Source organism: Acipenser ruthenus, chromosome 1, assembly GCF_902713425.1.
Source record: "Acipenser ruthenus chromosome 1, fAciRut3.2 maternal haplotype, whole genome shotgun sequence".
Classification (NCBI taxonomy): domain Eukaryota; kingdom Metazoa; phylum Chordata; class Actinopteri; order Acipenseriformes; family Acipenseridae; genus Acipenser; species Acipenser ruthenus.
The window spans coordinates 77071641-77083782 of record NC_081189.1 but is presented as its reverse complement, the minus strand read 5'-3'; the positions used below and the strand labels follow the sequence as shown (position 1 = coordinate 77083782).

The 12142-nt window shown below is 42.7% G+C and overlaps 1 protein-coding gene across 6 annotated transcripts in view; it reads right to left on the bottom strand.

The window, feature by feature from the left end:
• The window catches only part of zdhhc21 (zinc finger DHHC-type palmitoyltransferase 21), a 41520-nt gene extending 32333 nt beyond the window's left edge, over positions 1 to 9187 (bottom strand). For 3 of the 6 annotated variants that reach the window (XM_034035584.3, XM_034035583.3, XM_059030053.1), the window contains exons 1-2: positions 9043 to 9187; positions 4209 to 4270 (exon numbers count right to left, since the gene is read on the bottom strand). The gene's annotated coding sequence lies outside the window, so the exon portion shown is untranslated. The remainder of the gene's footprint in view (positions 1 to 4208; positions 4271 to 9042) is intronic. The other 3 variants (XM_034035585.3, XM_034035586.3, XM_034035587.3) reach the window with 1 other exon arrangement.
• Positions 9188 to 12142: the final 2955 nt, after the last annotated feature.

The window sequence follows — 12142 nt, the reverse complement described above, 5'->3', positions numbered from 1 at the left end:
AAATAATAAACCCTGGCAACAGTGGCGTAGCCAGGATTTTTTTCGGGAGAGGGTGGAAATGGTAACTTTTTTAAGGTGAGTAATCACACTGGTGCAATTGGCAAGCTGATTTCTTATTAGTGCATTGACGTTTTATTTTCGAAAAATAAAGAACAATCTTTTTTTTATTTTTATCCAATAACCAAATACACTGTTTGGCCAAAAAAAAAAAAAAAAAAAAAAAGATTCCGTTTAGAACACTTCTGATTAAAAACAAAAAAGGAAATACAAAGCAAAGGACTTGAACTTTTAATATAATATATAATTTAATTCGTACTTATGGTTGTTCATTTTTGTTAACTGACATTTGATGTTCAAAGCAAAGCAAACAATTTTATTTAATTTCACAAATCCTGACTAATTTAATTACTGTTTGACTGACGCAGGACTGCCGGTGGTACCTAATCTTCTGGAGGTTCGGGGGAGGAGGGACTTGTGCACACAGTTGCATTAACTACATTGTATAACTACAGTGCCTTTAAAAATAAAAAAATAAAAAAATAAAATAAAAAAAGTACGAACAGCTGATCCAAAAAAAAAAAAACTTGGGTTGATTGACAGCAAATCCAACCACTCATTTTTTATGGTATTGCACTGCACTGACATTCGCTAGCCTATCAGGCTTTGTTGAGCTGACGGATGCGCTGTAGCCTAAACAAATAATCAGAATGAAAATAGGTAACCGAACTCAGGAAATGAAACAGTTTTGCCGTTTCTCTCTCAGCAGCGTCCAGAACTGTTTTCATTCTGATTTATTTCTTTATAGTTATTCAATTAATAATAGGTTGTACATTTACCACTCCATCTCCAAGACCTGGATGGACTTGGTTACCGTCCCTTGATGAAGCTGGCTGCACAATCCGTGAAAAATGATAATCTTATTAAGTAGGCTGGCCGCTGGAGAGGTCAACTGGCAGTAAGATATGTCGTTAGGCGAGTGCATTCTACGTAAATACATAGGCTACTCATTACATAGTAGATGTCCTCTACCCCATCTATGTGTGTAGTAGTTAGGCTACATAGCATATACAGTCATAGCTTATATGTTACATGCATCTGTGTGTGGTGCAGCTTGCTTATGTATTCTCATTGGTTGACAGCAACGCGGTAAATAACAAGTTCGCTCCGTAAGCGAAAAGAAAAATCAGCGCTGCCCGTGCCGCGTCCGCCCTGCATAGACTATAATGGGAAGTGAAAAATATAACAATAATGCAATTTCTTTATTTCTTACACATGTTTCAGTGTGAACGATCCTAACGCAGTGGCTAAGCCACTGCCTGGCAGAAATCTGGGGGGGCACCTGACGAGGCGTGCCCCCCCTATGCGTCACATTAGAACCGCCTATTACAATACATGTTTTTATTTTGAATTTTGTAGCAATATGTGCGGAGCCTATTGTTTTGTGTTACTGTGTTCCTGGGCGGGCGCATTAGGCTCGTCACTGCACTAACAGGACATGAGCAAGAACAGAGTAGGAAGGCAGCAAAGAGTCCTGTGTAATAAAATCGAAGTTGTTTTTGTTTCACATCTGGATTTGTGTCGACTTCTTATGCCGGGGAACACATCAAGCTTTAAACAAATATAACCTGCAATATTCCTTTTTTTAATATATATATACAAGCCTGTTGTTATCTCTACTGGACCTGGCAGCCAACAATTCCTTCATTTTGTACAAAGGAGGAGAGAATTCATCTTGAAGCTAGCCACAGCACTTCAGCAGAAACACTGTGGCTAGGGAAGTAATGTTAAGTCAAGGGAAGTAATGTTAAAACTTTACAATGCATTAGTAAGATCTCATCTAGAATATTGTGTTCAGTTCTGGTCACCTTGTTACAAAAATGATATTGCTGCTCTAGAGAGAGTGCAAAGAAGAGCGGCCAGAATTATACCGGGTTTAAAAGGCATATCGTATGCAGACAGGCTAAAATAATTGAATCTATTCAGTCTTGAACAAAGAAGACTACACGGTGATCTGATTCAAGCATTCAACATTCTAAAAGGTATTGACAATGTCGACCTAGGGGACTTTTTTGACAAAAGAAACAAGGACCAGGGCTCACAAATGGAGATTAGATAAAGGGGCATTCAGAACAGAAAATAGGAGGCACTTTTTTACACAGAGAATTGTGTGGGTCTAGAACCAACACCCCAGTAATGTTGTTGAAGCCGACACCCTGGGATCCTTCAAGAAGCTGCTTGATGAGATTCTGGGATCAATAAGCTACTAACAACCAAACAAGCACGATGGGCCGAATGGCCTCCTCTCATTTGTAAACTTTCTTATGTTCTTAAACATTTTGATCAGAAAACTGCAAAGTTTCAGGCTGCAGCAGCTCAAGCTGGATTCTGTGCTGCGAGTGACACACACTCGAGATAAATCACATGTTACTTTCATTTAGATTAAAAACTGCTTTTGTTTTTACAGTTTTGTATGTACTGTACATACACCTGTTTACACACTAGTTTCTTTTGAAATGTTTATTTATTTATTTATTTATTTATTTATTTAAGTAGTGCTTTATATGTGGTAAGTTACAAAATAAACTCTTATGTTTAAGTGTTCATTTAAATATGGCGTTTTGGCTGTGCAGATGATCGATGTGATGTGCTTTTGAGTTGTATCCGATAGTTTGTCTTTCATTTTAATAATGACGATGTTTAAAATGTGCCGTGATAATGACTGCTGTCAGCGATTGTAGGTATGAGTATAACCTCGGCGGTTCTAAGTAGTCCATAAATGTACATTGTGTGTGCTTGTGTGTGTGTTTGGGGAGGGGGGGGGGGGGGGTATGTTTTGTACGACTTTTCTGCTGGAGATTACGTGAGATTAAGTCGGAAGAACGGGATCTTGAATGCTGAAATTTCGTGAGCCACAAGCACGATTCCTGCTCTGGTTTACATGGGTTTTTACAGCTATTTTTATCATGAGAAAGCGATTGACCCTGCCCTTAAAGTCGAGCTGCTAAAAGGATGTCTTTTTACTGTGTTCACGATGTATTCGCGTGACAACATCACACAGTCATGACTGTAGAGTCAATTTCACGTGCATGTAAACCAAGCCATGGCTACCATACAGCGGACGCCACAGGTCAAACGATTTATTAGATACAGTATGAGCTGTTGAAGAAGTGTCTGAGGAGGTTTTGCAAAAACAACAACATGTGCTAAATAATATAATAACCAAGTTTCATCACCTGCTTAAGTGATTAGATAGTCCGTTGTGTGCAGTTTTGGGAAGCCCAGGTGTGGTAATGTTCTCTGTTTCTAATCTTTGACAGTCACACTAGCTCACCCTTCCCTAAAAAACTGGCTTCTGATGAGGCACACATCTACAGATTCAGACTGCTCATTTTTGTTTGGATGCCTATGTTCTGTCTAGTTGTGGGGTTCCAATCTGGTGCAAATAATAAAATATGTAAAAAACAGTATTTTTCTTAGTTCACGTGGTATCAGATTAGCCATGTGCTTAGCCATGTATCCAAAACAGGGAGTAAACATCTGTATTTGCGCAAGCCAAAGCTTATTGCTATATGTATAAACACAAAAATTATTCAATCAGCTCCCGAGTGGTGCATCCAGTAAAGGCGCTCCACGTGGAGTGCAGGATGCGCTCTATGGTCTGGACGTCGCGAGTTCAAGTCCAGGCTATTCCTTTGCCGACCGAGGACAGGAGCTTCCAGGGGCGGCGCTCAATTGGCCGAGCACCGCCCGGGGGGAGATAGGGTTAAGTCGGTCAGGGTGTCCTCGGCTCACTGCGCACCAGCGACCCCTGTAGTCTGACCGGGCGCCTGCGGGCTTGCCTGTAAGCTGCCCGAGAGCTGCGTTGCCCTCCAACGCTGTAGCTTTTGGGTGGCTGCATGGTGAGTCCGCAGTGTGAAAAAAAGCGGTCGGCTGACGGCACACGCTTCGGAGGACATGTGTGTTCATCTTCGCCCTCCCGAGTTAGCGCAGGGGTGGTAGCGGTGAGCTGAGCATAATAAAACAATTGGCCATTCCAAATTGGGAGAAAATAATAAAAAATAATTGGCAACGACTAAATTTATATTAAAAAAAATAAATAAAAATCATTCAATCATTGGCATCAACACTGCTACTTTTCTGCATGCTATTCAAGTGTAAATATGGTAACCTTGACAAGGAATAAAATAGCCTAAACAAAGATGGCATACCTTCATGTGATTCATAGAGTTCAACGCCTAGCCCCTTTAGTCATCTCAGCACAACCGCCATCCTACGTGAAAAATACAATAGAATCAGCCACACCCTGCAGTAGTTCAAGTCCATTTACCTACAAGGTTTATTTAAAGCAGGTTTTTGAATAATAAAATAACATTGTTTTTAACTGTAAGAGTTAGTAATTCACAAAGTTTTATTGAAGGGTTTCAGTGTGTTTTATGAATAGAATACAGGTTAAAATGTGACATACTGTACATACAGACAGACTGACCTTCTATACAATAATGTAGGTGTCTCTGCTAACCTCCATTATAACCCCCACAGGGATATACATCCCCAGCAGGAGAGAATAAAGCTTTGTGAAGAGGGACCATTTTGTCTCAACATTATCACAAATAAATGTATGCAACTAATTACAATAATTCATAATCAAGAAAATAATATAATTATTGTATGTAGGGACCTTATGTTGGATTCAAGAAGAGTGTGATAAAGTACAGTACTCTGGTTGGTCATTTTAAATGCTCCCAAAGAGATCCAAGGGCACTTAACAGTGTAGTGTGAATACAGAATTATAAAATGTTTAACGACCTCAATCACTGTAGACCAATATTCAAAAGAAAATACAGGCTACAAATACACTAATTGCAATCAGCTGCTTAAATCATTATTCTTTGTTCGCAATGTAAAAAAGTGTGGCACAAACCACCTCCAGCAGAAAGAAGGAAGTTACTAAAGTGCAAAAGCAGGAGGAGAGGATGAGGTGTGTCAAAGCGGTGCCCCAAGCGAAGCAGGGAGAATGGATGAGATGGGAGAATGTGGAACAGCGTAAGATTGGCTGGCAAGACCTGTGGACAATGGAACAGAGGAGGATCAGATTTATAATCAGGTCCACATGTGATGTTCTAGAGTAGAGCCTTGCAAGTCCTTTGTGTTCATCTCCAGCTACCCTGAAGCAGATTCTTACGGGATGTGAAGGTGGCTCTTAGCCAGGATTGCTTCATTCGGCGCATTAGCATTGGAGGAATGGTGTAATAAGATCAACAGCTCACTGCCAATACCAGCAATAGTTGCACACAGAGAACGACATTCCTCCATCCAGGAGAGCAACCAACAGGAAAGCTTATTAGAATGAAGAGTCGCCTGGGACAACTGGAGGCTGCTCGAGATTGGAGAATGCAGGCAGGTCAGTGCTTTATTTTTCCACCCAAGACTCTACAACTACCCTTCGACCTGACATTGTCCTGGGAGGATTCCATGGAGAAGGCATATGACAGGAAGAAACTCCAGTATGCCGAGTCAGTCACTGAGGTGGAACAGCTGGTTTATCCAGTAGAGGTGGGTTGTCTGGGATTTGTCGCACACTCACAGATATTGGATTCAGTGTACAGGAATGCAGCGAATAGTGAAGGCTTTATCTGAGGAGGCAGAGAAAATCTGATTGGGGACCTCAAAAGAGAGGTGACTGATGAAGTTAACAGCAATGAAAAGAAATGGATGGGTAAGGCAAGTGATGGAGGAAGTTGACATCAATAAAAAGGAATGGATGGCAAGGTAAGTAAACTGGGGTGGTGGTGGAGGGAGGGGAGTTGTGCTGGGACTCCAGCATCACTGTCAAGGCTTCCTGAGGTGTTGTAGGCTAGTTGATGAAACACTGAAGACAGAAGGTGCCCACCTGATGACCCCTGCGAAGTCCCCACCCAGCCCATTCCAGGCAGTTGCCATGCTGAGGCGCTAGGAAGGCTGATCCCTGGAGCCAGCATTGCTGCCACTGTGTGTGCTGATGCGCCAGGGAGGCCGCAAAAAAGCTGATCCCTGGAGCCAGCATTACACTGCAGCCCTCAACACCTGGCCAATAGGAAATCCACGTTACCTGGCAGAGGAAAAGTACTGAAGGCTCATTTAGTACAGCAATGATATGTCTTGGTTGGTCCTCACCTTTTTATCTCATTGTATCTTACTGAAAGCCAAGTCCAGTATTAGCATGAAGTAGATAACAGCTACTCTAACTCTCACTGACAATGTGCACCATTTTCTGCAAAATAAAATAAAACTGGTGATGTTACAAAATGAACAACTAACACACTCTTGGGTCCATAAATGATCATCTTGCTTTGCTTGTTACTATCTGTAATGATGATGATGTACTGCAAATTGAACATTGCCATGAAAGACCTTGATGAAGCTGATTATATTGTTAAACAGGTAAACAGATGAGTGTTAAGGCACTATCATTCTCCCTAATCAGATTGCTTGCCATCATACCTTATAACAAAAGATGAACTGTTAATCTAAAAGTCAAAACCACAATTACAATTACTAGCAGCCTAGAAAGATTCCCTTTGTCAACAGCAAACAGCTGTTGTTATCAAGAGGAAGATAATTACCCTTTCTTTTGTGCAAAAGAAGTTCTGAATTGGACAGACAGGTGTTTCCATATACCCCAGATTAGACAAGTATGTGTCTCATTTGGGACAAGAGATTCCTGTTTCTGTTAAATTCATATACTGTGCTTTGAAGTTTGGAACTTTTTTTCTGCTGTCCCCTCAATACAAATACACAGAAATAATGGCTTATTGAGTTTCTGTTTATTTTACATTTTGTGAATTTAATCACAAGTGATATAAAAAAATAGCTAAAATAAATAGAATTAAAATTAGGTCTGTCTGTTCAGTCACAATACTGCCCCAGTAAAGCGGAGCCTAACCAATTATTTTCAATTGTGACCTAAGCCAAATACAAAACAAGAACTCAAAAAGAGAAAAAATCTATGCTTGTGAATCAACCCACTGCGCCACCTAACATGTCATTTAATGGCAACTAGTCAACTGCTTTGACCCCAACTAGGCCTTTTCGTTCTACCTCTGAACTGTAACATGTAACCCTGTGTTTCCTGACAACTAAAGCATCCTGATGTTCATTTTTCAGTTAACTTTCTGTTAACTCTTTACAGCTAGCAAGAACCGATCCGTCTTTAACTTGTTTTTTGTATGACTTTGTGGCTAAATTACTATATTTAACACAAATGCTATGGTTAATTATTAGCCTCACTTAACTGTTACCAGGGCCTTATCCAACAGGAAATACTGCCTGCTGAATCAGACATGAATGCTTATAAGTCTCAATTAAATATTATTTTTAAATCATTAATTCAGTCGGGTTAATAACTTTCCTGCATGAAACTAAACAGATTTGCTCAAAACATTTTCAATTACATGCTGCTGAACATTTGGGCACATAATTGACTTGTGGTTTGCAGAGATACAGTACCATGCACTGTTATGAACCGAGTTACTGTACAATATATGACCAACTATTGCATTGCAAAATTTCTCTATGTTTTTCGCAATCTAAAACAAACATGAGAGAATAGCCTGAGAGTGGGGGAGGTGCTGGAGAAAGTTCAAGGGTTCTAAGTAAATGCTTTCTTTATCACTGCATTAATAGTCCATGTAAACAGGTCACATGTGAAAAATGTTCATAACTGACACTCCCTGGAAAATTATACTATACAACTAGTGGAAGTGTTTTTTGGGGTTGTTAGTTTACAAAGCATACATTTATATTGGGTTTTATTAAAACTGAGCTCAAATTTGTTGGGCCGAAACTCTTGAAAACTAAACAATACCAGTGAAAAGGTAACCATTTCAAGCAAATGTAGCCTATAACTGTCATTGGAGGGAAATTCAGACCAAATCTTTCACAAGAATTTTATAATAAGTCTAGTTTTTGTAGAGATAACAGAGCTGCAAAGTGGAAGCTAACAATCAATAGCAGGAAAGATGGTAAAAATAACAATAATTGCTTATATAATAATGAAAAGTGATTAGCAATCCAGATACCAATTACACACACAACACAGTCCTGAGATACACCAAAATTGGTGGTAATGTTCCAATTTACATTTTGAGGAAGTCTGCTATTTGGAGGTTGTGTCACAGCAAGAGAATAGCCAGTTAAAAAACGGTTGAAGGATGGCCATTTTAACAGTATCAGGTGCCCGTTTGCTGCAAGACAAACCTTGTTCAAACATTAAAACAAAGAGATCAAATGGGAGGCCGCCTGACTATGGGCTACTTTTTTTTTTTTTTTTTTTTTTTTTTTTTAAGATTATGTTCCCCACAACACCACCCCCCATTAATACACATCACAAAACGATTTTTACTTGCAAGATTATGGACTCCAGGCATGCCAAACACATAATTGTATGCAATCTGATTTGTGAATAACCCAACAATGTTACCAGACGGGTCAGATGTACTTGTCATAAAACATAGAAGAATAAACTGTGAAAACGTTTAGCTATCAATTAAAAAGTAGATCACGGGGACCGCTACAAACACAACCGTTACAGTACTCTCAATAACTTGGGCTAAATTGACGCAATATAATAATCACGTTTTACTACAACTGGTTAAGTGGTTAGGATGTAGTGTGACAGAGGGTGATAAAAGAACCCAAACATGACGAAACCACTGGAGCGCTTAGTGTAAAGCTAATCGTTTTGCAAAAGACCTCAACAATTATATACCGGTTGTAAAAACAAAAATGTAAACGTGTATTTATTTTGACGCTATTTAACACTTCTGTCGTGAAAATCAGTAGATAACAATTTGTAAATCAATTAGTAATGATCACTTAACCAACAATACAAAAACAAGCAAACATGGTTATAGGTCGTCTGCATCCATTAATCTCTCGTTTGTTGTAATGTAACGTTGAACAACAAAATAAACCTTATTTTATATACTACCCATTGCAACACTTTCTCATATTTAAATGATATCCTAAAGACTCATCAAATTCTCATTTTTGTTCTCAACTCACGTAATAACATGCCTCTCACCTCGCCCTTCCTGAGAGTCCTGAATTGAATCTGAGTATCTCTGATCAACAAACGAATGTGACCAGTTTTTCAACGGCAACGTACCAGGGACAATACACCTCCAGGAGCAGAAACCATGAGTCACATTATTACAACACTGTTGCCATTATTAGCTCCTCCTAGCTGCTTGCAGTGCTGTAGTACAGTATTTATTTAACTTTGCACTGAAAAGTGCACACATACGATGGTATTGAATAGGTTAGTGGGATAATGAAGCACCATATCCATTATTTTTGTATAGATTATTTTCCCCACACCCCATTATAACAGATTTAAATTAAGACTACCATTTTACTGGTTCTAAAGGTCGTTTTAATTTACAGAATATAATGAACACTAAAACATTTTTATTTTGCTGATTTGATTAAATAAAATGTTCACATTGGTTACATATTCTAGTTTTATATTTACCAGGGGATTACTTTTGCTATTAATCCAAAATAGAAAAGAAACCATACTATTGCTCCCAAATGAAAAAAAAAACAACAAATTGTAATAACTCAGTGAAGAAGAAAGACATAGAAGACATAGAAGCAGGTATTCAGCAAATACTCTCCAAAAACTCCACAACACTCCACAAAAACTGCTAACACGCAGGCTGCTCTTTTATGCAACCCAGTTCTGCACACAGCTCTGCAGAATCCAAACACAATAACACATTCCTGGCACCAGACCCTTTGTCCTTCTCGTACCTGAGAAGGCCACATATTCCCGGAGGTGGCAAGGCAGTTGTCTGTAGCGGTCGGCGGGGAGAGGTAGTAGCTGGGGTGCCCCCAATCGCTAAACGCACTGTGGCCAAGTCCAGACCCAGCGGGCTGCTGGCTGGCAAGTGCTCCTGGTGATGCCTATGTTCCAGGTGTTGGTGAGTGTGGGTCCCCAGCCCCATCCACAAAGTCATTAGTGCCCCTCCCCCAGTATGGGGCGAGAGTCCCAATGCAACACGACTTTGTGGTCCTGTGGTGGAAGCTGGACTGTAGACCACCTCCTCAAGCTATTCCAGGACCCGGCAGGGTCCTATTCAGACACTGTCCAGCTTGGGGCAGTGGCCTCATTTTCGTGGGGGGCTATAGACCCAGACTAATTCCCATTCTCAAATGTCGTAATACCGCTTCCGGCGGATGCCTGCAGGCGAAGCAGTGTGCATTGTAAAGCCGGTCCTGCAGGTGTTTGGTGTATTCCAGACCAGGGATGTCCTCCGCAGTGTCTGGCAGGCGGCCAAACAGCAGCTCAGCCAGGGTCTGGAGCTCCCTGTAAAGTATCAGCAGCACGGGGGTGCAGTCAGTGGACTCCTGAATGGCGTACGGTATGCCAACAAGATCAGCAGCAGGTAAAAGTCCCATTTCCTCTGGTGAGCTGCGGTGGCAATGGCGAGCTGGTGCATGTTTTGTGGATCCAACATCTCTGCAAAGACCCAAGACTCAAAATTGCACCCCTAGTCCATGTGGAGCTTTTGCAGGACCCCGAACCAGCAGAAGAACCCCTCCAGCAGCATTTCTGCCACTATCACTGCCTCCTGGTCTGGCAGCGTGCATGCTTCAGGCCACTTGATAATCAGGCTTAAGATGTCAACCGCTATGCACGCCATGGGGCCTCCAATGGGAAACTGTTGCAGCAGGGCGTGCGACCAGCCCGGGGGTCTCTTTCGTACCACACACTCATCATAGTGCCAGCAGTAGTCATCCACATCCATGCGGCTCTCGCTACAGCCGCTGTAGTACGCTGTCTCTGATGGCTAGACTACTCCACTGTGACCAGAGTCCCTTGGTAGCTACAGTCTGAAAGGAGATCTCATCCCAGGGAGGCCACTGGTGCGCTACTAGCCAGGGTAGCACTGGTTGCATGTCGGGGTCCCGGTCTTGTTGCCGCCTCAACTCTGACAATGGTCGCCTGGCCCCCCACACTGGCTAGTCCCCCGTGACATGGCATCAGCATTGGCATGGCGCTCCCCAGCCTGGTGTTGGATCTGGTAATTGAATGGCTGAAGCTGCTTGATCCAGCATTCCACCTGCCCCTCTGGTTCTCAGAAGGACAGCAGCCACTGGAGTGCAGCGTGGTTGGTGCAGATGGTAAAGGGCAGCCCACAGAGGTAGTGGTGGGATTGCCATACCACTGCTACCACTGCGAGCAGCTCTCGTTGCGTCACACAGTATCAGCACTCTGTTTTCTCAGGGACCGGCTGAAGTAGATCACCACCCACTCTATGTCCGGCCGCCGTTGCGACAGGACTGTTACAATCCCCTCATTGCTGGCGTCAGTGTCAAGCAGGAACAGGCGATCTGGATCAGGGGACAGCAACACTGGCGCTTGGGTCAACACTTCTCGTAGGCAGTTAAAAGCCTTTTGACAAGCCTCTGGCTCAGTATGGATGCCCTCACCGCCTACTCTGTGTCCCATGATGGTGACTTCTCATTGCATGAATCGGCACTTGTCTGGACGGAGTTTCAAGCCAGTCACTTCCAGCCATTGTAGCACCTCACACAGAAGTGCCTCACTGATGGTTGACCTGTGCACCAACAGATCGTCCAGGTACACCAGGCAGTGTAGCGGTAGGATCCCAATCAGTACCTTCTCCATCAGCCATTCGAAGATGGCAGGAGCATTGCTACAGCTCTTGGCCGGTGGAGAACGCAGTCTTTGGCCGGGCAGTAAGGGCGAGCTCCACTTGCCAGTAGCCACTTCTCACGTATGGCAAGCTAAACCATGACGAGCTGGTGACCAAGTCCAGGTGACCAATCGATGCGGGGCTGAGGGTAAGACTTTACGGGTGACCTCGTTCAGCCGCCAGTAGTAGACGCAGAACTGCCATTCTCCGTCCACAGGCACAGTCCAAGGGCTGTCGAATGGCTCAATGAGGCCTGCCCCCTGCATCTCACTCAGGACCTTTTCTGCTGCTTCCTGCCAGGCCTGGGGTAGTCGGCAGGGCCGGCAGGTGCTGCACCAAGTGAATCCGGCCCGCCCCCTCTGGTGTAGTCGCAAATCTGTGCTGGAACTCCAACAACAGTTCCAGCAGCTGGACCTGCTGTTCCGGGCTAAGCCCCTCAC